The sequence below is a fragment of the Hibiscus syriacus genome, unplaced genomic scaffold (genome assembly GCF_006381635.1).
Source record: "Hibiscus syriacus cultivar Baekdansim isolate YM2019G1 unplaced genomic scaffold, ASM638163v2 tig00012452_pilon, whole genome shotgun sequence".
In the NCBI taxonomy this organism is placed as follows: Eukaryota; Viridiplantae; Streptophyta; class Magnoliopsida; order Malvales; family Malvaceae; genus Hibiscus; species Hibiscus syriacus.
The window spans coordinates 5,037-31,565 of record NW_024062278.1 but is presented as its reverse complement, the minus strand read 5'-3'; the positions used below and the strand labels follow the sequence as shown (position 1 = coordinate 31,565).

At 35.6% G+C, this 26,529-nt stretch overlaps 2 pseudogenes; one reads left to right on the top strand and one right to left on the bottom strand.

Moving 5' to 3' along the window:
• On the bottom strand, window positions 1–21,442 carry LOC120205414 (annotated as a pseudogene).
• A 4,300-nt stretch (window positions 21,443–25,742) lies between these two features.
• LOC120205413 lies at window positions 25,743–26,529 on the top strand (annotated as a pseudogene).

Here is a 26,529-nt window from a genome sequence, read left to right as displayed (position 1 = left end):
AACATACCGAGTGAGATATGTCTAAATTTTTGGTACTATACAATCAGAGTATTTGAAAACCAACATTCAATCATGACTGAATTAGCTAAATTTTCAACAATTTATGTTTCACATTTTATAAGAGCTGTTTAACCAAAACAAATAAATGTGTGCATTTTCTATTAGAAGCTGAATTCATTTGACATGTATTCACACCTTTTGCAGTTTGTCCTCACCAATGATCCATCGTGTCAACCGACTTGGATCTTCAGTAAATGATTTGCATGACACAGGAAAAATACCGAGATCAGCGCCAATTAGGTCGTATTCCTGTAGTGCTTGAGCCATCTCGGCTTCAACAGATGCATCATCTACAACATCGATTGTGTTCATTTGCAGAAGATCAGCATAATGATTCTCTCTTTCCAGATCATGTTGGAAAGGCTCCACGGCCGGTCCCTGGTATTCCAAACATTTTCAGAATAGCACTTAGCAGCACATGAAAATGGAATGTTTGTTAATTGCTATCGTTTTCATTTCCATTATGTTCATTAAATATCCATATAGAACACGTAAAAAGGAAACAAGATTAATCATAAGAACCCTGCTTCATTTAATGAAAAATGAAAACTAAAATCCCTGAATCAAATATATTTACTTGCATCAAATTGTTATAGTATTACCTGACAGAGTTCAGCATAATGCCTGTATATCTCACTGCTTTCATCTTGATCGCCAACAAGAGTTCCACCATACCAACCATTGGCTTCATCAACAGAGTTCATTTTGAGGTACCTTAAAGATAAGAAAATATGTTTAGCATGTACCATGAACTCGGTATTAGCAACAAAAAAGCTCGAGTCCAACTACAATGTAAAATTATAAATATTTATCCTAAATAACTAGAGAAATCAAAAGTCAGAAAGAAATGATAACAAGAAACATAATCTAAAATAATAGGAAGATTCAAATTCTCTCTCTATATGTGTGTATGCGCACGAGTCTCAAAGAAACACACGATTGCATATAGATTTTACTTCCTCACTGCTGTTAAATCATCAACCTCAGTTTACAGGTCCCTTCAACCTATGCTTTCATAACTTCCTAAACACTTCATAACGCTTACACAAATTTCACAAATTCCAAGAAACTCACTATGCTGCAAGGAAAAATATGTTCCTTCACACATTAAGGCTTTGCTTGGTATGAAGGATGGAAAGTTTGTTATCTAGTGGCTATGCTAAAACTTAGAAAAGTGGCTATAAATGGAAACTTTGTTAAACACGCGGTTAATATTCATAGCCACTTTTCTATGTTCTAGCTTAACCATTAGATTATCAAACTTTCCATCCTATGTACCAAGCAAAGCCTAAGGCATGAGCTTGTTGGAAATTTTCATATAAACAACAGGGTAAACATGTATCTAAAAAAATTTACAATGCCTAAAAAAATAAACATGTTTTATAATAAAAATGGAGAAACTAAGCATAATGTCCCCATTCTTTCATGACTAATAAGCTTTCATCAACTTGGAGTCAATGAAAAATACCATCCTCAAAAATGATATTTTTGTATTACATAAATATGCTATCACCTGCATGTAATTACACTTTAATAACGCTTTTCAAGACAATGGTACGTCATGCATGCATGGACATTTGGTGTCACCTGTGCATGCAAGCGCATATGGATCTCAAATAGTAAACAATCTATCTATCCTACCGTTAATTTTCAGCCCATGTTCATGCAAACCAACGCTATTGGGTCACAGTTAGCAACAATATGAGTCAATATGATTCCTTCATGCTGTGAACATAAAAAGATAAAGCATTTTTACTGAGGTAAACAAGAAACAATTTTAAGAAAATACCTCTGGAAAATATCTTGTTCATCATCATCATTGTCATAGGAAGAAAGCCAATTCAAGTCGCAGAAATCGTCAAATTTCATTTCACCATTTGGCCCTCCATATTTAGTTTCACACTCAGAGACTTTGGGAGCAGAGCCAACGTCTTCAAACTTTCTTTGGCCAAATAGCCAATTTGGACTTTTAAGCTGTATTTCGCTGCACCAAAATTCCAAAGTTTGGATCAAATAAAAGAATTTGTCAATCTTGCTCTACATATCAGTTATGACACAAGCATTTTAGTGCAGAACAATGTTCTGACCTAAAATTTAGGCTAAAACTAGTAGATAAATCCACTTTATCCACAAAAAATTAACTGGTACTTGAAGCTAAAACAAGTAGACAAAAGAATTTCAACAAGTTTACGACAAATTTGGAAGTTATTAAAATTGAAAAGAAAAGTCAGACCACTTGCAATTGACATTCTTGGGTTTATATTGTATTTTTTTTTTTTGATAGGAATGGGAGGTCTCATTAAAAACCTCCCTCATAGTTGCCTCTTGAGAAGAGGCAACTAGCGGAAGGAGGAAAAGAGTACCTCAATATATTAATAAACCCGAATTACATACAACTATAACTTACAACATCACCCGAAGTAAAAAACCAAACATAACCGCTAACAGTAAGGACATTCAACCTATCCCCTCCTTAGCTAACTTGTCCGCCTCCCAATTACAAGCCCTAGGAATCAGCCTAACCATAATATCCCTACCCGAAATTACATCCCCAATTTCCCGAACCAAAGAACTGAAGAACGAAGGAGCCTCAGTAGGCCTGAGAATCCAATCCACTGCAGTCTTACAATCACTTTCGAGAATAAGTCTTCCCTTCAACGCCCAATCCGAATGTAGAAATAGATCAATTCCTTCTTTAATGGCTTTCAACTCAGCAAACAGAGGAGGAGCAGGTCCGACAGGCTTAGAGAAATAGATCACGGTAGAGCCATTCGAATCTCTCAACAGACCTCCAATTCCTGCAAACCATCACTTCTAACAGCCCCATCCACATTGAATTTATAAAAATCAGGTGGAGGTGAATACCAGCACAGATCCTTCTTCTTCTTCTGAAAATTGACTGCTAAACCATCTACAAGCCTTGGATCTCCTATTAATAGATCTACCTGGATGTTAGCTTCAGGAAATTTAGCTAGAAACCATTTGGCCAGCCTGAATATGCAAATGAAGAACAGTGTAGATCTCTCAAAATTCCATTTTTCAAACACCACTAAGTTCCTAGCCTTCCAAATCGACCACATAACAACACCCGGGATGAAATTCCAAATAGAAGAAGAAGCCTTCAAATCAGACCATGAACTAAGTAGAGACGGGGGATCTTTGGGCAGAACAGTATTAACCTCCCATAAATTGATGAACAAATTCCACAACTCCCAAGCAACAGGACAAAACATAAATAAATGGTGAATTGTTTCTTCCTCCTTTTGGCATAAAGGACATAATAACTCTTCCAAAGGAATACCTCTTTTCTTCAATTCCACTCTAACAGCTAACTTTTGGTGAGATAATTGCCATAAAAATGTTTCAACTTTTGGGAGAGCCAATCCAGACCAAACCCATTTCTTCCACTGAAAATTTCCTCCAGAGCTACGAATAAGAGCTGATCTACAGGCCTTAACTGAGAACAAACCATCTCCACTCCCTGACCAAATTAGGAAGTCATCAACAGCATCAATCAAGACAATATTATCAATCAAAGTCATTAGCGATATCCATTGATCCAATTCCCAATCGCATAAATTCCTCCTCAGACAAATATTCCAACTCCAACAATTATTATCATAGCAGCCAAAGTCCACAACTTTCCCCGTTTTGTTAATCGATAAAGCATAAATCCTAGGAAATTGTTCTTTTAAGGTGGAATTATTAGCCTAAATGTCATTCCAGAATTCGATTGATCTACCATTCCCCACTTGGATCTTGGAATTGGACCTCAGACAGTTCCCAATATCGTCCTTTTTCTCATAATTATTCACAATTCCTCTCCATATCCATGAATCTTGCGGGTTAACAGCCTTATTAATTGAAATAGACAAATTGTTAACATTGTGCTTGCAGCAGATCATCTCCTTCCACTGAGAATGTTTATCATTTGCAAACTTCCAAACCCACTTCCCCAGAAGCACTCTATTCGCCATCGACAAATCCAGGACACCCAAGCCACCCTCCTCGTACGGTTGACACACAATTTTCCATTCACCCAATGAATCCGCTTCTTCAAGGGATCGTCCCCCAAAGGAATTTAGCCATCAGAGAATTCAACTTTTGGTTAATCTTTAGAGGGATTTTGAAAATAGAGAGAAAGAAAATTGGCAAGGACGACAAAACAGACTTCACTAATACTAATCTCCCTGCCATCGATAATGTTTTTGCTTTCCAGCCCTCTAATTTGCTATTGAACTTCTGCAGAACTGGTTCCCACAACAGATCCGAATTTCTGTAAGTGCCTATCGGTATACCAAGGTATGCCATAGGAAGAGCCCCAACACCACAACCAGCGATCGTAGCCCATTCCTTTAGAACCTCCTCATCCATATTAACACCAAATAACTTGCTCTTTGATAAATTAAGTTGGAGGCCTGTCATTAAACCAAAGACCCTCAATACTCTCCTAATATTCATAATTTGAGCAAAAGAGTCCCTGCAGAAAAGTATTAAGTCATCTGCGAATTGTAGATGCGTCAAATGAAACTTATTTTCCGCCCTACCAACACTGAACCCTTCAAACAGAGCACAATCAGCAGCCTTAATCAACATTAGATTCAGTAATTCCCCAACAATATTGAACAGCATAGGAGACAAACTGCAGCCTTGCCTCAACCCTTTCCCCATCTTGAATTCATTAGTCGGAGAACCATTGACAAGAACAGAAATTGAAGCAGAGGAGATGCACAAATCAATCCAAGAAAGCCACCTATCTCCAAAACCCATAATTCTCAGGAGTCTCAACAATATCGGCCATTCCACCGAATCATAAGCCCTTCGAAAGTCCACCTTGAAAACAACACCTTTCCTCTCTTTTTTCCTCCAATCATCAATAACTTCATTAGCCAAAAAGGCACAGTCCAGTAGCTGCCTTCCGGGAATGAAGGCAAACTGAGACGGACTAACCAGAACACTAATAACAGCCGCAAGCCTTCTAGCTAGGACTTTGGAAATTATCTTATACAGACTGCCAACTAAGCTTATCGGTCTGTAATCTTCTATACCTTCAGGATTTCTGATCTTTGGAATCAACATTAGGAATGAATGATTGACCCCATGCTCCCAAATCCTTCCATTATAAAAGTCCTCGACAAATTTCATAATGTATGACTTCAGAGATGGCCAAAATTTCTTAAAGAAACCCATGGTGAAACCGTCTGGCCCCGGTGCTTTGGCACTATCCGAGTGGAAGACTGCCTCCCACACCTCCTGTTCTGAGAATCTAACTTCAAGAAGCTTCTTTTGATCATCTGTCAATTTAGCAAAAGACAAATTGATTTTGTCCACCTCTAGGGTTGTTACCGAGTTAAAATTGTCCTTGAAATAATTAAAAACAAAGCCTCTCAGCTGATCCGGTTCTGAAATAACATCCTCAGCTACCTTCAATGAAGAAATAGTGTTAAACCTATTCCTATTCAAAGCACACATGTGAAAAAACTTTGTGTTTCTATCCCCCTCAATACTCCATCTCACTCTTGACCTCTGCAGCCAAATGCTCTCCTCCTTCCTATGCAAATTCCACAGCTCTTTCCTCGCAACAACCATCAAGTCCCATTCTTGAAAAGAAGTCCCCCTCTTCCTGTAGCTTCAATTCCAGGCCATTAATTCTGGATTCTAATTCAGAAATAGCATCGGAAAATCCCCTGTGATTATTCCTTGGCCAATTCCTAATAGCCTGCTTAGTTCCTCTAAGCAGTGAAAACAGACCCCTACCACCAATACCCTTCCTTAGATTTGATAATGACGATTCCACCACCCCAGCAAACCCATCTTCCTCAAGCATGTAATTATAGAACCGAAACGGCTTAGGGCCCCAATTATTGCATTCTTCTACCAACAAAACTGGATTGTGATCCGAAAGGGATTTAGAAAGCATTTTTTGGATCACATTTGGGAACTGATTTAAAAATGATCCACTAATCAAAAATCTATCCAACCTTACCCAAGTAGGTGACTCTCTATTATTGCACCATGTAAATCGCCCCCCTACTAGCGGTAAATCCATCAGATTTGATGACTGAATAAAAGACCTAAGCAGATCCATAGAGTGCCAATTCTGAGTAAACCCACATTTCTCCTCAGGGTCTAGATAAGCATTAAAGTCCCCCCCCAAGCAGACCGGCAAGTTGATGCTTTGAACAGCACATAAAAAATCCCTAAAAAATTCCTCTTTATCAGCCTCTACTGATGGACCATACACATTGATAATGACACATTCAAAATTGCTCATCTTAAACTTCCCTGATAATGCCATAAATCTACTACTGTTAATCTGTGCACTAACCTCAAAGTAATTCTCATTCCATAAACATATTAGACCTCCTGCCGAACCATCAGCTGGAAAAAAAACAGCTGCCTCTGAGCAGATTACCTCCAAGCTTTCTTGTTAATCCACTTCTACAGACATTCAGTTTTGATTCTTGAAGTAGTAAAATAGCCGGCTTTTCTCTAAGAACCAACCTCGACACTGCCCTGATTTTTTCAGACTTCCCAAGCCCCCTAATATTCCATGTAATCATTTTTAGTTTTGACATTTGGTTTAATAACATTCAACACCAAATTCAATCCACAAGGTACAATCAGGAGGCCTTTCCAATCCCCAACAATTCCATCTTGAAAATCTCATCCTCTACAATTTGATTCCCCCCTTTAAAAGAAATTTCCAGCATGTCACAGACTTCCCTAGTATATTCCGCTTCCTGCCTGGCTTGAACAAAGTCTTGAGATGGCTGAGACACCTCCCTAGCGTATTCCACTGACTCCCTGTCCGTGCTACTAGTCACCCTCCTATATATTCTATCATGAAATCTTACTTCCACTTCACCCTCCGAACATACACTACCCGAATGACAAGGAGCAATTCTGAAAATTCTCCTGTTCATTAAATTTTTTGACCGAGAAAAGCCCTGACCAGAATTTTTTGTAGACTCCAAACTGCTCTCCTTATCTAAGAATCTGCCATCCACCTCATGGTCACCAGATACACTATTCCTATCAATGTCCATTTGTCTATGAGAATTTAGCACAATATCCTCAAGTATACTCCGCTGCTCGATAGCCTGCTCTACAATCAATTCAACGCCCTGCTCAGCTTGTACCAATTCCTTCTCCCCCCCTGAAATTATAATCACTTGCCTAGGATTATCAACTTCTACAGGGACCAAAGGATTGACTAAATTGTTATTGGGCTGGAAAATTAGTTTATCTCCAATCCTTTTTACATTATATGCAGGCCCAGAAGGACAGATTTTCATTATAGAGTTTAAGGAAGACTCATTAACATCAGATTGGTTTTTTTCAACGGGAGAAGTACTTTCTCTCAGACCTAGTCCCACGTGACCTTCCACTTGGAAAGACCTATTTTCCACAAAACCTGACAGCCCACAATTGGACTTTTCTGCATTTGACTTTCTTGAAATAGCCTGACCCTCAGTAACTCCATTCGTACCACTATTATGACCATTATTCAGCCAAGAAGTAACTTTATGCGAAGAAATCTCTGCAAAATCTTCTCCTTCAACTGCTCTTTCTGGAACACAATCCTCCTCTGACTCGGAAAGGACAGAATCCCTGTTCACCTTGTTTAAAAATTTCTCTTCCATCTTCCTCCCCAGTTCCTTCGGCTGGATCAACACAGACCCCATGAGAATCTTAACTTTGAAAGATCTACCATAAGAACCTATAGTGACCATTTCTGGAACATCGAAGGGACTCTCCACCCTTAACAAAACCTTCGCAGACGAAAGGTCGTATCTCATCTTTGATTCTTCCTTAAAACAAATGAACCTTCCCCAATCCTTAGTAAGCTTCTCCAAGAAAGCCTCATTCCAGCACAATAAGGGCAAACCACACAGTTCTATTTGGCACAAAGCCAAAGGAACTCCATTCTCATTAACTGCTGGAGCTAACCAATCGAAACACAAGGACAACTCTTCCTTCTTGTTCTCCCAAGCATAAGAAAATTCATCAACAGAATCAAAAGTGATGATACAAGCCTTCCAAGCATAACCCCATCTCGACACCTGGATTCCCAATCCCTCTATCTCCAAAGCTTCCTTTACCGACTCATAATCATAAGTTGATTTCATTATTCTTGTTAATGATCGTTTCACCCACTTGAAATTGTCTGTCGCAATATGCATCTCCCACACGTTCCTCACACCAGTAGCATTACGTTTGCTACCCTCCACAAACATCTCTGACTCTTGTTCTCTTCTCTTGTTTACATCAGACCTCGCTACTTCCTTATACGTTCTGCCATCCCTGAAGCTTTGCAACGACTTTACCTTTAACCCATTTAAAACCAAGTCCTGCTCTCTTGACTTGATCCTCAACATACTCTTCCCATCATCAACCTCCTTCTTAGTTCCCTTCTGATACTTAGCAACCCCTACCGATAATCTCCTCCCATCGAACCATCTCCCATTCACAGACTGGATAGCTTTTTCCCTACTTTCCTCATCAATAAATTGGACAAAAGCGAATGTTGACGATTTGTACTTTGATTTCTCTAAAAACCGCGGAATGAATATTCTCACAATCTGACCATAAGGGCTAAAAAACTCTCTAAGCACACGTCTTGAAACCCTCTTACTAAGATTGTCAATGAACACTGTCCATTCCTCAGTAGAAGCAATGGACTTTTTTGAGTTTTCTGCACTTCTCTCTCTACCTATCTCACTCATGATGATGTGAAAGGTTATGATTCTGGTATTCGTGTTTATATTGTATTTCAGAGCAAAACAATCCCATACCCCCTCCAGCAAATTGTAATGAAAAAATATATAGTATTTCAGAACAGGTACCATAGATACTGGTCAAGTCAAAATGAAAACCGGCACAAACAAGGTATAAACTCCTCAGCAAGGACAAAGTATAAATGCCTCAAAAATTATTTAAACAGGCAGAACCCAGATGCAATTAAGAGAAGCTTTAAACTAGCCAAAATAAGGTAAGATACAAAGCACAGCCTGGCAAGAAATCATGACACTCAAATAGTCACAACTCACAATTGGTTCAATTTTAGGAAAAATCATGACAGCAGATAAAATACTAAAAAACCATCTTATTACCTGGAAAAGGCAAGAGTGTCGCTATTCAACAAAAGATAAGAGAAACAGACAAGCTCAAAGAAGCTACAAACAGAATATCAAAATATATATATAGCAGAGACAAAATGATATTTACGCTGCATCAGGTGCCACACCAGAATTTGCTGTAGGACCACCAGGTCTTTGATCTGGTTCGCTATACAGTCTCACATTCTTTATTGAACTACATGTCTGTTCTATCAATTTATCAAATGATGTCAGCTTCATCCGTGAAAAGTCTTCTCTACAAGCAGGAATGGGAGCAAGGATCTTTCCCAGTACTAAAGGCTTAACTTTATCCTCCACACTGCATATGGAAATCAGAACGATGAGAAAAGGTAAAATAGAAGGTCAGAAATTTGATGATAATGCCAGTTTGGACGGGTATTATCGATACAATAGCCGGTTTAGGGTTGGGGTCAGGTTTAGGGAAAAACGTCCTCGCCTTGGGATTTTTACAAAAAATTACCCCTACGTGTATTATCTAGATTTTACCTTTTTAGACTTCATTCTTTTTCTTTCTTTCACTCTGAAGCTATTTTTTCCTTTTATTTCATTTTGTATTTTTCCTAATCATTTATTATTTTAACTAAGGTTTATTTTATCAAAATTTTCATTTTATTGCCGCCTCTCATTACCACTGTTAGGACCAACTTACTGCAACTTTCAAGTAAGGTTAGAAGCTAATTTTTCCCCTTTTATCTTATTTTCTATTTTTCCTATCCTTTTATTTTTTTCCCAACTTTCAAGTAAGATCTGAAGCAAAACTTATTGTGTTTAATGTTCTTTTGATAAGAAAAAAACTGAAAGTTTTATGATAATTTGGGGTAGGGCGGAATTAGGTATATATAGCATTTACTTTCTGGGTTGGGTTTGGAGGTTTTATGGGTTTCTGTTTGTTGAAGGTTGGGTCAGGTTAATTTTTGGGCACTCATACTGTGTTGAGTTGGGGTTGGAGTGATAAAAAAAACCACCCAAGCCCCATTTCCATCTCTAACAATAACAGTAATAATTAAAGGATTATTGTCCTTGGCAGCAGAGTTATTTAACACCACAAGCAAAGTTAAGAAACAGCTAAATGTCCTTACTTGAGGTTTAGATTAAATGTAGAGACATGTTGCAGTCTTTTAAACCCACTTGTGAAGTTAAACATCATCATGGTCTGTGTCCATGATGATGATAATAATAATCTGGATGACTATAAAATGAAGAATGTAGCTTTTCAGGTTAAAATAGATATGGAAACTTTACCACTTATCAGGAAATAGGTCATCTCCTGTCCCAGAAACATGAAGATAATAATCTGAATCCAACTCCCAAAGAGCAGGCTTTCCTTCCTTTGGTCGAAAATAGCCCAAAAATCTGGCAGATATACCAATGGCTGGTAGTTAGAAGAATAAACATAGTACCGAAGTATAAAGGCTATAGCCCATATGAAATAATTTCTAAATCCTGAAATGCCCCTACTTTCAAAAGGCACAGTTAAAATGAAGATAAAAGCCTTCAAGATTATCATTCATAGGATAAATATATTTTTTTAAAGATGATGGATGGAAAAGAATTACAAGTTTATAGCATCTTGTTTTTCACCATCAGTGTAGGCATTACTATAGTATCGTTTGATAGACTTGAGAAACTCTCTAGACTGGGTCGTAGCTTTCCACTTTCCCTGCCTCTCCGGAAAAACCTGAAGTTTGTAATAAATTCAAATACTCAATGAGGATAATTCATATGAAAACTTAAATGCTGAATGTCTTATGTTTTAGCTTTTGCATTTTCCCCCCTAACAACAGAATGGTTAAGAAGTTAATCCTACAGTGTTATGAGCAGCAGAACCTCCATACTGCTGTGCAAGAGCATCTCCCATACTCTGGTACATGTCCATGAGGGCAGCAGCAATGCTACTATCAGGGTCCACTTTAGGCTTGTCTGTCAATCCAATTGCATGGAGTTGGCGGCCTAAAGCAGTCAAACCATAAGCATACTGTGCAACATTTGTACGATCCAAACAGTCAATGCAGTTAGTTCGCAGTACTCCACTCTGAAATCTTGGAGGTTCACCGTCATAATTATCGGTCTTAATTTGTTGACTTGAGCCACCCTCTCTTTCTCTACTGGTTAGAGAATTTGAATTCTCGTTGCTGCTTCCAATCTTAACAAAATCACCAGATTTACCTGTCTGATCTCTAAGAGATGCATCTCTGTAATAATTGAAATAAACTAGCATACTGTCAATAAACAATTAGCAAATTTCATAGAAGTTACAAACAACTCCCAACTTTCAACCAGGGGAAAAAGCTCCTCGATATCCTTTCCACCATAGGAAAATCATAATAGCTCTCTAAGAATCTTTCTAGGTTTTATCTTTTTAGAGATAAACGAACATGGCATAATAATGTCTTAGCAATCCTTAAAATTGCAACTTAACACCCCCTATTTTAACCTTTAACTTCTTTTACTCATATGTGCTTTGTATCAAGTGAGCATCTTCTTTCCTGAAAATATATTAGAAAAACCCAAGTTCCAACATTTATGTATATGTAAACAGGTTACTTCACAAAAGAAAAGAAATTTATAAAATATAAAAATAGGGAACTTTATTCCTACTGTTGTTATGTGGACTGTTTGGAAAGCTAGAAATGACATCGTCTTCGATAGAGGGAAGTTGGATCAAACTAATTTATTTTTCTTAGCTAGAGTAAGGCTTGCATCTTGGTTCCTAGCAAAGTTTGCAGATTCGGCCATTTCTTTGGATTCCCTTATCAGTGACCCTTCCCTTGGGGATTCATGTTTCCCTCCAAACAAATCAATTGTCTCTACCATCCCGTGGTCCCTCCTTCCTAAGGGCTTTGTTAAATTGAATGTGGATGCAGCTACTAGTTCTGACTGGAAGAGCAGTGGAATTGCAGGCATCCTAAGGGATGAAGAAGGTCTACTTTTAGGCTCTTTTAAGACGGCTTCTGGTCCGGGTCCACCTATTTTGATGGATTTAAAGGCTGTTAAGGAGGGTTTAAATTTCTTTCACTCAGTGAGAGGAGGTATTAAGGGTCGGTTGATTATAGAATCAGATTGTAAAATGGTAGTGGATTGGATTAAGGATGGATCTTGTTGTCCTGTTGTCTATGCCTCCATTGTTAGGGAGGTAGCTGTTAAACTCAAAGAAGTCGAGGGAGTTATTAGAAAGGTGGCTAGGACAGCCAATATTGAGGCTGATGGGTTGGCTAAGTCTGGTATTGGTTAATTTTTCTTTGTTGTTGGGATATCTTATTTTGGGTTTTTAGGTTGTTTGTAAGGGTTTTATCTTATTATTGTATCTTATGTATCTTTATTAATAAAGTTTAAGGCACTCTTTTTCTCCTTCCTCCGATTTAGGAATTCAATATGAGTTCCTTAAATCATGAAGGGGGCTTTTAATGAGGCCTCAATTCCTATAAAAATATATATAAAAATAGTAAAAGATGGAAGCCAACATAAAGATTAGAATTTACAAATACAAATGAAAACTTGGTAGAAAACAAATCAATTTATATAAGAATGAATATGGTACCTCCCAGTGCTTGTTCTATTAAGTTGGTTGGCTCTCCTCTTAACAGTGCTGGGTTTACCACTATAGTAAAAACCAGTCAAATCAAGAGCTTCACTAGCCACAGCACCCAAAACAGCCAAAACATTGGCAGACTTGCTTGATATCAGCAAAGAACACACAAGAACACATACATATAAGCTCAAATTTGAAGAAGGTGAGGGAAGGAAGCCAAAGGTTGACTGTTTCATGAGAAAAATTAAGAACTTACCTCTTCGCAAACTTGTGAAAATCCCAATGAATAAATTTCAGTTGATTCTCTTCTGGGAGAATTGCGTTCAAATACCCAACTGCATGTGCAAATTCACGCCTCAACATCATCTCTCTAGGTCTTTTCTCAACAGTCTGCATTTCAATATTTAATTTAATTAATAGATAAAAGTTATAACAAAACTCAAAATGGCATGTAGTTAAATGGTCAAAAGGAGATCAACTGTAAAATGCGCACATGCTTACGTTCCAAATAAACAAATACAAATTGGCAGACTGCTAACTAGATTCCATCTTTGTATGTTACTAACATGTAGATATACACACCTCCGCATCTTTACACAGACACTCATATATGTATACAATTATACATCCAAATTATATGCATGGAAAAGATAAAATCTAGTTGGAGATTGTCAACAGCTTGAGATCTCTACAAAAGCAACTACAACTTCGCACATGCACATAAGTTGACAAGGGTGCCGAGATGAGGAGTTGTCAATAAGTGTTCGTGCCCACTTCAAAGAAATTATAAATATTCTATCTGAAACAAAATATACAGAGAATTAATGGTACCACTTTCTACCACTTTCTACAGAATGCTATAAAGCAGAAATAAACAAGCTCCAACTATTTATCTTGGTGCAAAATTTCCTGAGTTGTTAATAGAGTTACATGGCAATTAAATAAAAGATCTGAATGCTTGCAGAGTCGGATTACATATATAAAAATATATATTTAATATGGTATTTCTGTTTTTTTATTTATTTTCCATCATCTTTTTCTCTCTTTAACCTCTAAAGGGTTGGTGGAACTGCGGCCAAAAGCTTTGTCAGAGGTCTTGGAAATGGAAAGCCCAATTGCTTCCATTCAGGTCTCCTAATGCAGGGCTATGGTGCCAGAATAAGTCCCTGCATTAGGTTGGTCTGTCTAGGTACAAATTTTACAAGTAAAATGCTATATTACATCACCGTTAAGAATACTTAGAGCTGGAGTCTAGCTAGCCCCTCCTTAGTTATAACCTACAAAGAACTTGCAGCCTTGGTACTCCTAAACAGAGGTGTACTATTTCTTTTGGAGTTGGTTTTAAGAATATATTTCATTTTTTTAGAATTTTAAGAATATATCTCATGACACACTATTATGAAGTAGTGAGATGCCATACTAATTCCAATCCGACTCCACAAGAGTTCCTAATTGTTATCAAAGTATTCCTATTATTACTCTCAGTTTAGATCACTAATTTGTTGCATTAAGAAGCCACTGGTAGTTAAAAAAATAATAATCAAATACACAAAAGAAGCAAAATGAGTATGAAGGATTGAATAAAATGTAATTATAAAAGGGATATTGCAAATAACCTTGATTAAATTAAGTATAATTATTGGATTTCCGTATCTCTTTGCCAAGTCCTCAAAATGCAATCTTGTTGCCTGGTATGTAGGATCATACCTCTGTACTGAAGCAAAAAGAAAAAAAGAAAAAAAAGATATTGTTTAGGACTAAAAAAAAATATTGTTAGAGATATGAAGATGCAATGGGGTACAACATAAATAGAAAAAAAGAAGGAAAGAAAGTAATCAAGCTTATTTTTTTACAGATTATATCAGGTTTAGGACTAAATCTTGAAGCTTCTTGGGACCAGAAAAGGGGAATTGAACCACGCATCTGCACAACAGAACTCATCTTTCCCTTGCAAGACCCAGCTTCTTCATCAAGGACAATTTGCTCTGTTTCAACATCATTTGCAACCCTTCCTCGGTCATTCACTCCCCTTTTCAAGTACCTGAGATTAATAAAAAAATGACACATAAGATTTTGCAAAAAGAAAACTAACAATTTTAGAATGAGTCCACCCCCCCCTTCTTTTTTTTCTCTTCGTATCTCCTGGACCAAAAATTTAGAAGCCAGTGCCAAGAAATTATTTGCATCTTCCAAAATACTCCTTGAAATAATATTCAATGAAACTTCAAATGATATATTCAAACAGTGAGAATACATGTTTTTTCCTCCAAATGACATTGATGGAGATTAGGGAGAGTAACAGCAATAATCAAAGGAGAAAAATGGCTGAAAACGAGTTTGGAAGTTGAAACTCTAGAAAAAAAAGGTTACTCACCCACTAAGAAAGGCTACAAATGCTATTCCCCAATTACAAAAAATATGTATGGCTCCTCATAGGAAGACTAGATTCTGCCGAAGCAAGATTAATCAGAAGAAGGTGCAACGCGAGGAAGAATGGACTGAACTTGAAGGCTCACAAGTGTTTTTGATTTCGGAAAACTATAGCAGTGGAAGAATTGGAAGTTTCAGGTGATTCGCATTTGATTATTGAACGAAGTTGGAGGTTCGGATGGTCTCCAATGACAAGACGAGCAATAAGTGGTAGAAAGGCGGATAGAGTGATTTCGAAGCTAGCTTTTTGTACTTTTATAGTGTGGAAGCTCATGGCTTTTGTGTTAGAATTTGGTTCCTATGGAATGAGTCAGTTGATATTGAGGCTGGCAAGATGATGGGTTCTTTCATAGTATCTATAGATCCAGGCCCTTCAACTTTGCTGGAGCTTTTTCCTAGGTCTTGTAATATGGAGGCAGCTAAGTTAGCTTAGGAGGGGATTGGTTGATTGTTTCAGGCATTTGGTTGTACTGTTTTCTGTTATATTCCAGGAAATGTTTAGGCGTTAAGTCTTCATCGCTGTTGCAGATTGGTTAACACCTCAGCCAAAATTTAGACTGTGTTAGTAGCTTAGATGGTTTAGGCTGAGCTAGTTCTGTTGTATAGGGTTGTCTTCGGTTGTTTTTATGGTTTTTTGGTTATGATGGGGGTGTTTATCTGGTTGTATCTTATGTAATTTCTTTTCATTAATGAAATCTTAAGGCCCTCTTTTCCTCCTTCCGCTGATTAAGGAGCTTCTATACAAGCTCCTTCAATCAAGAAGGGGGTTTTTAACGAGGCCTTCAATTCCTATAAAAAAAATGAATTTCAGTTTCAATCTTTTGATAGCCTTCAGAATTCAATTGATTTGCTTTTGACTTCACAACCTACATCCCTGCCACATGCCATATTACCCTCACAGTCATCGTCGTCTTCATCTTTACAATCACTGCAACCTTTACAAAATTCCAACCCACCTAAAACTCCACAAATACCTTATACATCACCTTCCAAACTCCTCAAAAGACCCAAACTTCTCAACATGAGAGAAAAGAAGTCGGTGTCTACAAAAGGAGAAAAAAGTCCACTTTACGACCTAGATGTTGCCAAGAGTTGGAATTGAATCCTATTACCATGGAAAATTTGGAAGGTATAGAATCTCCTCATAATGAAAACCCTATTTCTTTTATTGATACTTATGACTTGCCGATTGCTCAAAGGAAAGGTGTGAGGAAATGCATTGTTCATCCTATACAGAAATATGTTGCATACGGCATATTAATGCCTTCATTCAAGGCTTTTACGGCAAATGTTAATAAAATTCAGATTCCTAGAACGGTGGAGAAGGCCCTAAAAGATCCTATGTGGAGGAAGGCAATCGAGGAAGTGATCAAGGCTCTCGAGAAAAATAGGACTTGGATTCTGACAAATTTACCTCAAGGAAATAAACCAGCTAGCTGCAAATGGGTTTTCACTATAAAATATAACTCAGATGGCAACATTGAAAGATTCAAGGCAAGATTGGTGGCAAAGCGGTTCACAAAGTTTTATGGCATAGATTACCATGACACCTTTGCTCCGGTTGCAAAACTAAACACAGTGAGGGTCTTGTTGTCTTTGGTTGTGAATTAAGACTGGCCACTTCATCAATTAGACATTAAAAATGCTTTCTTGAATGGCAACATGACTGAGGAGGTGTACATGGAAATTCCTCCTGGCACAAAGGAAGATTCAACCGCTCACAAAGTTAGCAAATTGCAAAAATCATTGGTAGTGGTTACAAGCAATGTCAAACTGACTACACCTTGTTTATCAATGTAAATCAAAAAGGGAAAAGAACAATTTTGATTGTTTATGTGGATGACATCATAATCATCGAAGATGATGCTGAAGAAATCAAAAGGCTAAAAAATTTGCTAACCAAGGATCTTGGTGGTCTTGGGTATTTTCTTGGAAAGGAAGTAGAAAGATCCAAGGCTGGTATAGTTATTAGTCAAAGAAAGGATATCCTTGACCTCTTGACAGAAGCTGGTATGCTGAATTGTAAACCAGTCGAGACACCAATGGACTCTAACCTCAAGTTCATAAAAGATGGTGAAGGCATTCCAGTTTTCAAAGAGCAGTACCAAAAGTTGGTCGGTAAGCAATTTATCTATCTCTTACAAGACCAGACATAGCTTTTTCAGTTAGTGTGGTTAGCCAGCACATGAATGACCCAAAAGAGGAGCATCTCGATGCCGTGAACAAAATCTTAAGGTACCTTAAGATGACTCCAGGACATGGCTTAATCTTCAAGAAAAGTGAAGATAGATCTATACGAATTTTTATAGATTCTAGCTGGGCTGGAGAGTTGACTGACAAAAGGTCAACCAGTGGGTAATGTACCTTTGTATGGGGAAATTTAGTCACGTGGAGGAGTAAAAAGCAAGTTCTGGTGTCAAGAAGCAATGCGGAGTCCGAATATCAAGCCCTTGCATTGGGAATTTGTAAAGGCATGTGGCTAGTTGGCTACAATATGATGACAGAACTAAGACTAGATCACTCCAAGCAGTTCGAGTTACAACTGACAGCCAATCGGCAATCGATATTGAGAAAAATCATGTTCAACGTGATCGAAAAAAACATGTGGAGATAGATAGACATTTTACCTCTGCAAAAATAAGTAATGGAGTTATTAAAGTCAACTAAGTTCCTACAAAGCATCAGCTAGATGATGTTCTCACCAAGGCTCTTCCAAGAACCATTCTTGATGATTTTGCATCCAAGCTGGAAACCAACAACACATAATCTCCAGCTTGAGTGGGAGTGTAGATTGTAGACGGTAAATAGAGTTAGATTTACTATTAATAACTAAGTAGTTTAGATATCCTATAACTCTTATCTCTAATAATTAAGTAGTTTAAATATTCTATAACTCTTATCTCTTAATAGGATAGAATTCTATCTAGAGTAATTTTACTTGTATTGTAACTCTATGTATTTAGTCTACTTAAAGGAAACTTGTAACCCCATTTTTCAATAAGAAAATTATACAGAGAATCAACTTGATATTTATTACAAACACTTAGTTTCTACATAATGCCACTTCAGTGGTCTCTAAAATAATAGGACAAAAGATGTGTGAGAAGCAGTTACCGTGTTCCAGCAAAATGCCGAGATCGTTTAGAAACTAAGGTAACACTAAAGTCCCTCCCAAAGATCGATAACCGAGTCTGCGTAGCACAAAACAAAACAAAAAAAATCAAGAAAATTGGTTGAATATGAAACAAGCAATACATCAAACTTAAATAATTTATTCATATTCATGAGCAACATATTGTTTTAACCAAAGACTTTCGGCATCACTAAAATAAATTAACCATCAAATGTCAGCTTCCTTCAAAATAAAAGGAAAAAAATCATAAGAAAAGAAATCAAATTTGTGTAACTGTATCAAATATTATCACATTGGGAGCAAATTATATCTCAAACTTTTCCAACATCTTTTTCACATTCAAGATCCATATTCATTCTAGTATGTAGAAATATATGTCAGAATTGAACCTTTGAGTGAATCTTTCTCGTCCTTATTGAGCCAAATGGAAAGAGAACATAAATTTAGGCCTATATATCAGGAAAAAAATAACCAGAAACTTATGGCACTACACACAAGTAAGACAAGAATAACCTTAAAGGACATAAATAGCAAATGATCAATAGTTACAGGAAATGACAGAGGATGCTGGAGTAAAACTAATTCTACAACATAAAAATCAATAAAATGTGTCCGATACAGCAAAAATGTTCTGCCAACATTTTAATAACCTGTTTAAAATGCCCATGAACTAAAGCTATTGTCCAAATGGTGTTACTACATCTTGAACGTATGGCTTGGGTTAAATAGGCATTCCAGACAAATATGTTATCATATGGCGTCCTTTCTTCGTCCATGGATAAAAAATTCTTTTGCAAACTTTGCATTATAGGATATGTATAGCTGTAGAAAAAATCTTTGGTCAAGTCCACACTAGAAAGCAGCTTCTTGTACCTGAAGCCGAAAAACAAAAGAAAAAGAATAGTTAAAAGGCTACTAAACTTAGACCCTAAAATGCCAGTAGAAAGTGAGAAAGAAAAAACGAATGGAAAAATACAAACCAAAGGAATAAGGTGAAGACTACAACATAATATACATGCAAGATTATTTAGTTTCACACTTTTTTTTCTGTGATAGTGACTGAGAAAACCACACAAATCAAATTGGTGACTATTATTGGTAATAAAGATACAAGGATAGATTTCCATGGCAGCATTTACAATTACTTAAAGGTATTAAATGAAAGCAAATCTATTTAAAATATATAAAAATCCAAACAGGCCGGTGTTCAAAAGTTAAAAATTACGGATCTTTAAACTTGGGAGACTAGTTCCCTTAACAAAATCACTCTATGTTCTTGCTTATTGGAGAAGATGATCTCACTGATCTCCCTTCAAATTAAAGTAGATTAGCAGAAACCACAAATAGCAAGGGGAGACAATGCATTTCCCTGATTCTAATGTCTCATTGCTTACAAGTTACAACATAATAGCAACAAATTATTTAGTTTTCACATTTTTTACGTTGTAGTTACTGAGAAAAACCTTACATCAAAATGGTGACTATCATTGCTGATATAGATATAAGGATAGATTTCCATGAGCAGTTATAATTACTAGAACGTATTACAGAAAGCAAGATCTTATTAAAAGGGGTAAATATCAAAGCAGGACCACACACATAGATCTAAATGGAGTTTAATATTTGAATATTACTGATCTTTTAAAACTGGGAACCTATGTTCACTTAATAAATTTCTCTAACCTATGAGTTCTTGTAAAGAAAAGAAAACAAGGCCTGAGTGCCGATCGAAGAAGATAACATATCTGATCTCCATTTAAATTAAATTATATTGCAGAAACATCTCAAGTGTGGGCAGAATATGGATTTTCCTGTTTCTACTGTCCCATAGCTTCTCCATTGATCCACTTAGAGTAACAAAAACCATCAATTTTCTCCATAAAGTAATCACTGGAAAGCGGAGAAACTATAAATGCCACCTAACAACCTACTAAGAGTAGAAAAAACACTTCTAAAGGAAATGGTATCAAAGTGAATAAGCATAGTCAATTCTACTATCAAACTGAATAAAAAAATTTAAAAAAGGAATAAAAATGATCCATGGGTTCTGAACCAAGCCAAAAAACTAATTATGAAGCAATCAAAATAAGGGATATACCTTAGCTCCGTTTTAGAATGTGCAATGTCGGATTGAACAGAAACATGAGGAATTGTGATCAACTGGCTCTCATCTATGCTATATATTGCATGACCACATATACAACCAATTTGCTGTCGCTTTGTAACTAGAAGTAAGTAGTATGACTCCAAAAACTTGATGCAACCTAAAAAGCCAGATATATGGTCGAGATTTTAATAGAAACCATTCCTTAAATGCCTTTAGAAAAAGGGTAAATTGTCACTAACCCACAATTCCAAAAACATTTGCCACAAAGTTTAAGCCCCCAGGGGCACGATTTCCTTCAGCAATCCACTGAAGCAAGTTTTTTTTATCTCTTGCTGTGAATAAACCGACGGGTCTTCACTGATATTAAGAACAGATGGTTCATATCGATCAATTTTTAACACCCGAAAGAATTTCTTGTTCCTATCACTCCCAATTAAATAAAACCTCTGTAGAGAGAAACCAGAAATAAAATAAATTAATACTCTTATAAGAAAAAAAATCTCAATCCTGGACAAAAGAAGATGCAAACAATGTATAGAAGTAATCTAATTACCCAATTAGCACCAAACAGCAGCTTCAAAATTCTTTATTAATCAATTCTCATCTAATACAGCCAAATTCTTCATTTCATATTTTTTAATATTTTAATTTTAGTTGATTCTGATCGAATTTCTCCTTTTTCCGCAGCAAGCAAAAACTTGAAATTGAATACGAAAACCCTGATTTCTATTTACAATTCCATCCTTTAAATCTTAAAAAGATACAATTTCATGAACTATTCCACAGCAACTAACCTTATTAAAAAATGAACCAAAAAAAGAGAAATTAGAGAAATATCTTTCTCGATGCTAAAATTGAAAGATTTCTATGATTTTGCCATGAAAACCAAAACAGAAAAAGAAAGGATCATTACCGCTCGAGTTTCATAAAGCCTGAACTTCTCAAGGGAATAAGAATTGGGATCGGTCTCTGGATCCATGGAAGGGTGGATCTTAGCGGATGGAAGAGAAATTGGTTTTCGAATTCTCCAAATTTGTCATTTTGGTGGTAAAATTTTTTGGACTCGATTGAATTTCTACGCTCTATTTTGGGCATTTGGTTTTGGGTCACGTTAGTTTCATTTGAGGTGAAAACGCCGTGCAGGCCCCTTCAATTTTGTATATGGGCAAATTGGTTCCTCTAAAAAACAATTTCGGCCTTATAAATTTGATTTAGGATGTAAGGAAAATAATTTCTAATAGGGTAAAGAATATAAATGATCTTTCGATTATAGGATGTTTATTTATTGAGTTATTTGACTATAAAAATTATAAAATGATCATCCGATTATAAGATGTTTATTTATTGAGTATTATTACTATTAAAAGTTACAAAATTGTCATCTGATTATTTATATGTTCCAATATCTTCCTTTTCCATTAAAAAACTAAAGATCATTTGAACTAGATGTTAATATATTGATCAAGATATAATAAAATTATATTTTAATGATGTTTAACGGCATTGTCGTTGCTTTCATGTACTGGCACGACAACATAATATTTCAAGCATTTGCTCAATGGCATAATATAAACGAAGATTTGTTCTAAAAAATACAACTCAAACAGTTAGAAGATCAAATTTTATCATATCTCAGTCAACAAGTTAACGTCCAACTCAGACGATCACCAATTTTTTAATGAAAGAGAACGAGTTTGGAACATATGAATAGTCAGATGATCATTTTGTAACTTTTAATAATTAAGATACTCAACAAAGCAACGTCCTATAATCGGTGATCATTTATAATTTTTAATAATCGATAAACTCAATAAAATAATATTATTTATGTACTTTACTCTTTCTAATAAATCATGTTAATTAATAGCGGAACCTAATATTATTTGATAATATCATTAAAAATGTTTAAATTTATAAAGACAAACAATAAATTATGTTTTTTTGGAGAGCAAATAATTAGTATTGTCTCAATTTAAAAATTTTCAAAAAAAATTAAGTATTTGGCCCAAGAGAGTCGTAAAATTTATATATTCAATATAATTTTGGTTTAATAGTATATTGGTTCATGTAAAATAAATATTTAAATTTAAAAAATATAAAAGTTTATTAAATATTTTTTTATCAAGTAGGGGTCGAACTAAAGAATGATAAATATGTGTTCTCAAATTTTTGGTCTAATTACAATTTAAGTCATTGTAAGTTAAAATATTAGACAAATTAAAAGTTATCTTTTGAGTTTTGAGATTTTTTTTTAATTTAGGGTGAATACAAGGTAATATATGTACAAAGACTTTCAACTATTTGACAATAAACGCTCGTACCCCTACATACGTGCTTGAACTCGAGACCTCAAGGATAACAACAATTCCTTAATCGCTAAGGTCGCTTGGTTCATGCTGAATTTTGAGTTTAAAAATCAAATATGTCTTTATATTTTTCTTAAATAGTATAATATTTTTCCCTGCCAATATTTTATTATGCTCGTCCCTGAGCAAGGTCAAGCGTTCAAACTTTGGTGTTTGCGAAAAATAGAGCAAACTAAGTTGGGAGAGTCACATTTACCTCTACAATACATGATCTGGATTAATCATATATCGATTAATAAGTCGGATAACAATGATTAATTACACCATAATTCTTCATCACCGTTGGTGGTATATTTTGCCCAAAAACATGTTCCGTCTGGAGCATTCCCAAAGAAGTTAATATAATCTACAAATAAGAACTCTATGATATGAGCCACTCCATCTTTCTCCACCGCTTGAGGTAATGTGCAATCTTTTATGTTGCTTGGACTTACAAATATTGAGGACATGTTAGATACAAGCTCATTTTAATCATCTTCTTTCCGATTAATACGTCGATCTTCGAGTCGTCTAGTTCCACTCCCAGATTTCCATCAAAGGTTCAAGCAATTTCTTCCCCATGTCATGTGAGGTCTTCAAATATTGTAGAGCATCATCCCCGCAAAGAGATTAGAACATTGATATTTCTATTAATTAGGTTTCAAAATAACAAGAAAGAAAAGAAATTAAATACAGACCAAAGGGAAGAGGGTATGGCTTTGCTTTTACTGCAGAGAGGGCTGCTTGATATGAAATTTTATTGTGACTGACCAAAGGGAAGGGGTTATTTATAGTGCATGGATGGAGGATTGTAAGTAATAAAATATTATTTTTATGTTGAAATTAGTGATGCAAATAGTAATGGTTTGAACCTTTCAGCGAAAGAAGGTATGGATAGTCTGGTGAGTTGGTTTCGGCTCAGTTACGCGTGGCTCATCATCGTGAACAGGGATGCATGAGGGAAGCGGGTGAGTACGTTTGCCCCTTGAAAAGCTTATTTTCTCCTAAAATATTAGAAATTCATCATTTTAATATAAAATTTTGTATTCGTCATCGTGAGGTTACCAAAGTTGACAGGAATCTCGTTGGTGCTTACAATTTTGTTGCACCATAACCGATAGATTTAATATAAAAATAAGTATTTAAACTATATTAAAGTGATTCACTGCTTGGCAAAGATGAATTGTGAATGCTTGATTACGGAGAGACTCTTTAAGACACCACCATCTTGTGTTGTTACTTTGTTGTAGATAGATTATTTAATAGATTAACCACTTTTATTGTCTTTTCTTTTAATTACATCATCTTTATTCATTGACCGATTAATTCTAATCAAGTTTTATATAAAGACACATAACTCATGTTTCTATTTTAATTACAATTGTTGGTTGTTATTATCACTTATTATCTTTTTTGTTGTTATTATCATTTGATTTTAAATTTATTAGCTTTATCTTTCTTTGATAATGTAATTCAATTGGGGTTCTTCTTATATAAGCCCTTAAACCATGTTAAATAAATATTTTTAATTCACCTTCTTTATTGTTCCTTTACGGTAACCAGAGCCTAAAATATTCTCACGAACAAAATATCATTTATTCTTCTATTCACAAATGGTCTCTTCCATTGTCAACGCAGATAACTCGACACCTATAACCACCATTGTTCAATTCAAACCCCTTGCCCAATTATCAATAAAATTCATTGGCAGCCACAACTTCACCATTTGAAAAGCTCAAATTAAAATTTGCAAGACCACAACCTATGGTTTATTTTGATGGCATGACAACTGCATCATCTATATAACACTCACCATTGAAATTTAAATAGTAACATGATTATATGTCTTTATACAATACTTGATTCGAATTAATCGATCAATGAATCAAATAATACAATTTTAAAAAAGACATTAAAAGTAGTTAATATATGTAAGTACGATTTAAAAAAAGATATTAAAAGTAGTTAATATATGACTGTACGATCTATCTACAGCAAACCAACAACACAAGCAGGTGGTATTCAATTTAAAATTGATAGCAGTGTTATATTGTTATAGCTCAGATTGGTAAAAACAAAAATTTAGAGTTGTCTTCGAGAGCTATCCGATCCGGGTGCATTGGATTTTGATGTAGTATTTTGTGTTGTAGCATTGGTACATTGCATTCTTTTTCCTTCAAATAGGTTTAAGGAGGTTTTTTAATGAGACATGTACCGTTGTATCATTAATCGAATAAAAAAGCTAATTTTTCCCTTCAAAAAGAAAAAAACAACACAAGTCGGTTGTGTCTCAAAGAGTCTCTCCCCAGTCAAACCCTCACGGCTTATCCTTTCCAAGCAATTAACAACTTTATTATCTGATCGTCAAATATGGTTAATGTGAGATCTTATCCAGTAATTAGGGTGTTCCCGTTCCTCTTAAGTTCTCGAACTTGAGATCTAATTCAAAATGATGATATTAAATATTAAATTTTAAGTACTTATTAGAGCGATAACTTTTTTTAAATAGTGTGGGAAGATTACAATATAGTATTTATTGAGAAATTTTCTTAGTCATTGACAACGTTTATACACCTTGTATACATAACTGCTAAAACTAGGGTTCTTGAAGAAAACAATATTATCTTTTACCATTGAGGCTGCTTAATACATTCTATTATGCGATGATTTTGATTTTAAAAAAACAACTATTTTGACCGAAAAAATAAACCAAAACTAATTCCGTTAACTGTGGAGAGTGAGAACCAAAAGTAAGAGAAAGATTTGCAATATTTAAGAGGAAAGTGTTATGAGATTTGAATTTTTCTTCCATTATCCTTCAATTCAGGTATGCTATCTTTAGCTCTAACTCATTTGTACCTCTTCTTATTTTGTTTTCTTTAAATCTCAATCGAAGATCGTTAAACATAAAAGTAAATCGAACTCTAATCTCTTTCCTTCCACTTTTATAACGTTGGTTTTCTTTCGACCTTTGCTAGATATTGCTGTTTCTGTGGCAGCCATGGACGCATTCAAAGGGCAAGGAGGCATTCAGATGTTGCTAACTGCAGAGCAAGAGGCTCAGCAAATAGTTTCAAGTGCTAGGAACAGTAAGAGAACTCATTTAGTCACCCAATTATTTCTGTGGTTTTGTTTTGGTCACCCAACTATTTTTTTCTTCAAAATCATACCTAAAATTACTTTTTGGTCACCCGTCTTTAAAAAATAAAAAGAACTGCTGACATAATAAATTTTTAATTTTTTCAATTATGATGCAGCATTATCTTATGGTGACATATAAGCATCATTGTTATTTTTTTGACGTCAGGTGACCAAAACGTAACTTTAGGTATGATTTTGAAAACAATAGTTGAGTGATCAAAACAAAACCATGGGAATAATTTGGTGACTAAATACGTAGTTTACCCATTTTATTATTGTTGTAAGTTATTTTCACCTACATTATGCCATTGCTCAGTGAAGATGGCGAGGCTAAAGCAAGCCAAAGAAGAAGCTGAAAAGGAGGTTGCACTTTACCGCTCCCAAATGGAAGCTGAATACCAAATTAAAATCTCCGAGGTACATCTTCATTGATACTATTAAGTATTGAATTTATAGCATAAACTGTTTGAAATAGTCTTTTTCTTGTAATCTTTGCAGTCAACTGGAAGCTCTGGAAACACTGTGAAGAAACTTGAAGAGGAAACTGAGGGAAGATTAAGGGTTTGAGGAAATCAACCACAATGGCATCAAAAGAAGTGGTTGAGATGCTCATCAAACACATTACAAGTGTGAAGATTTGA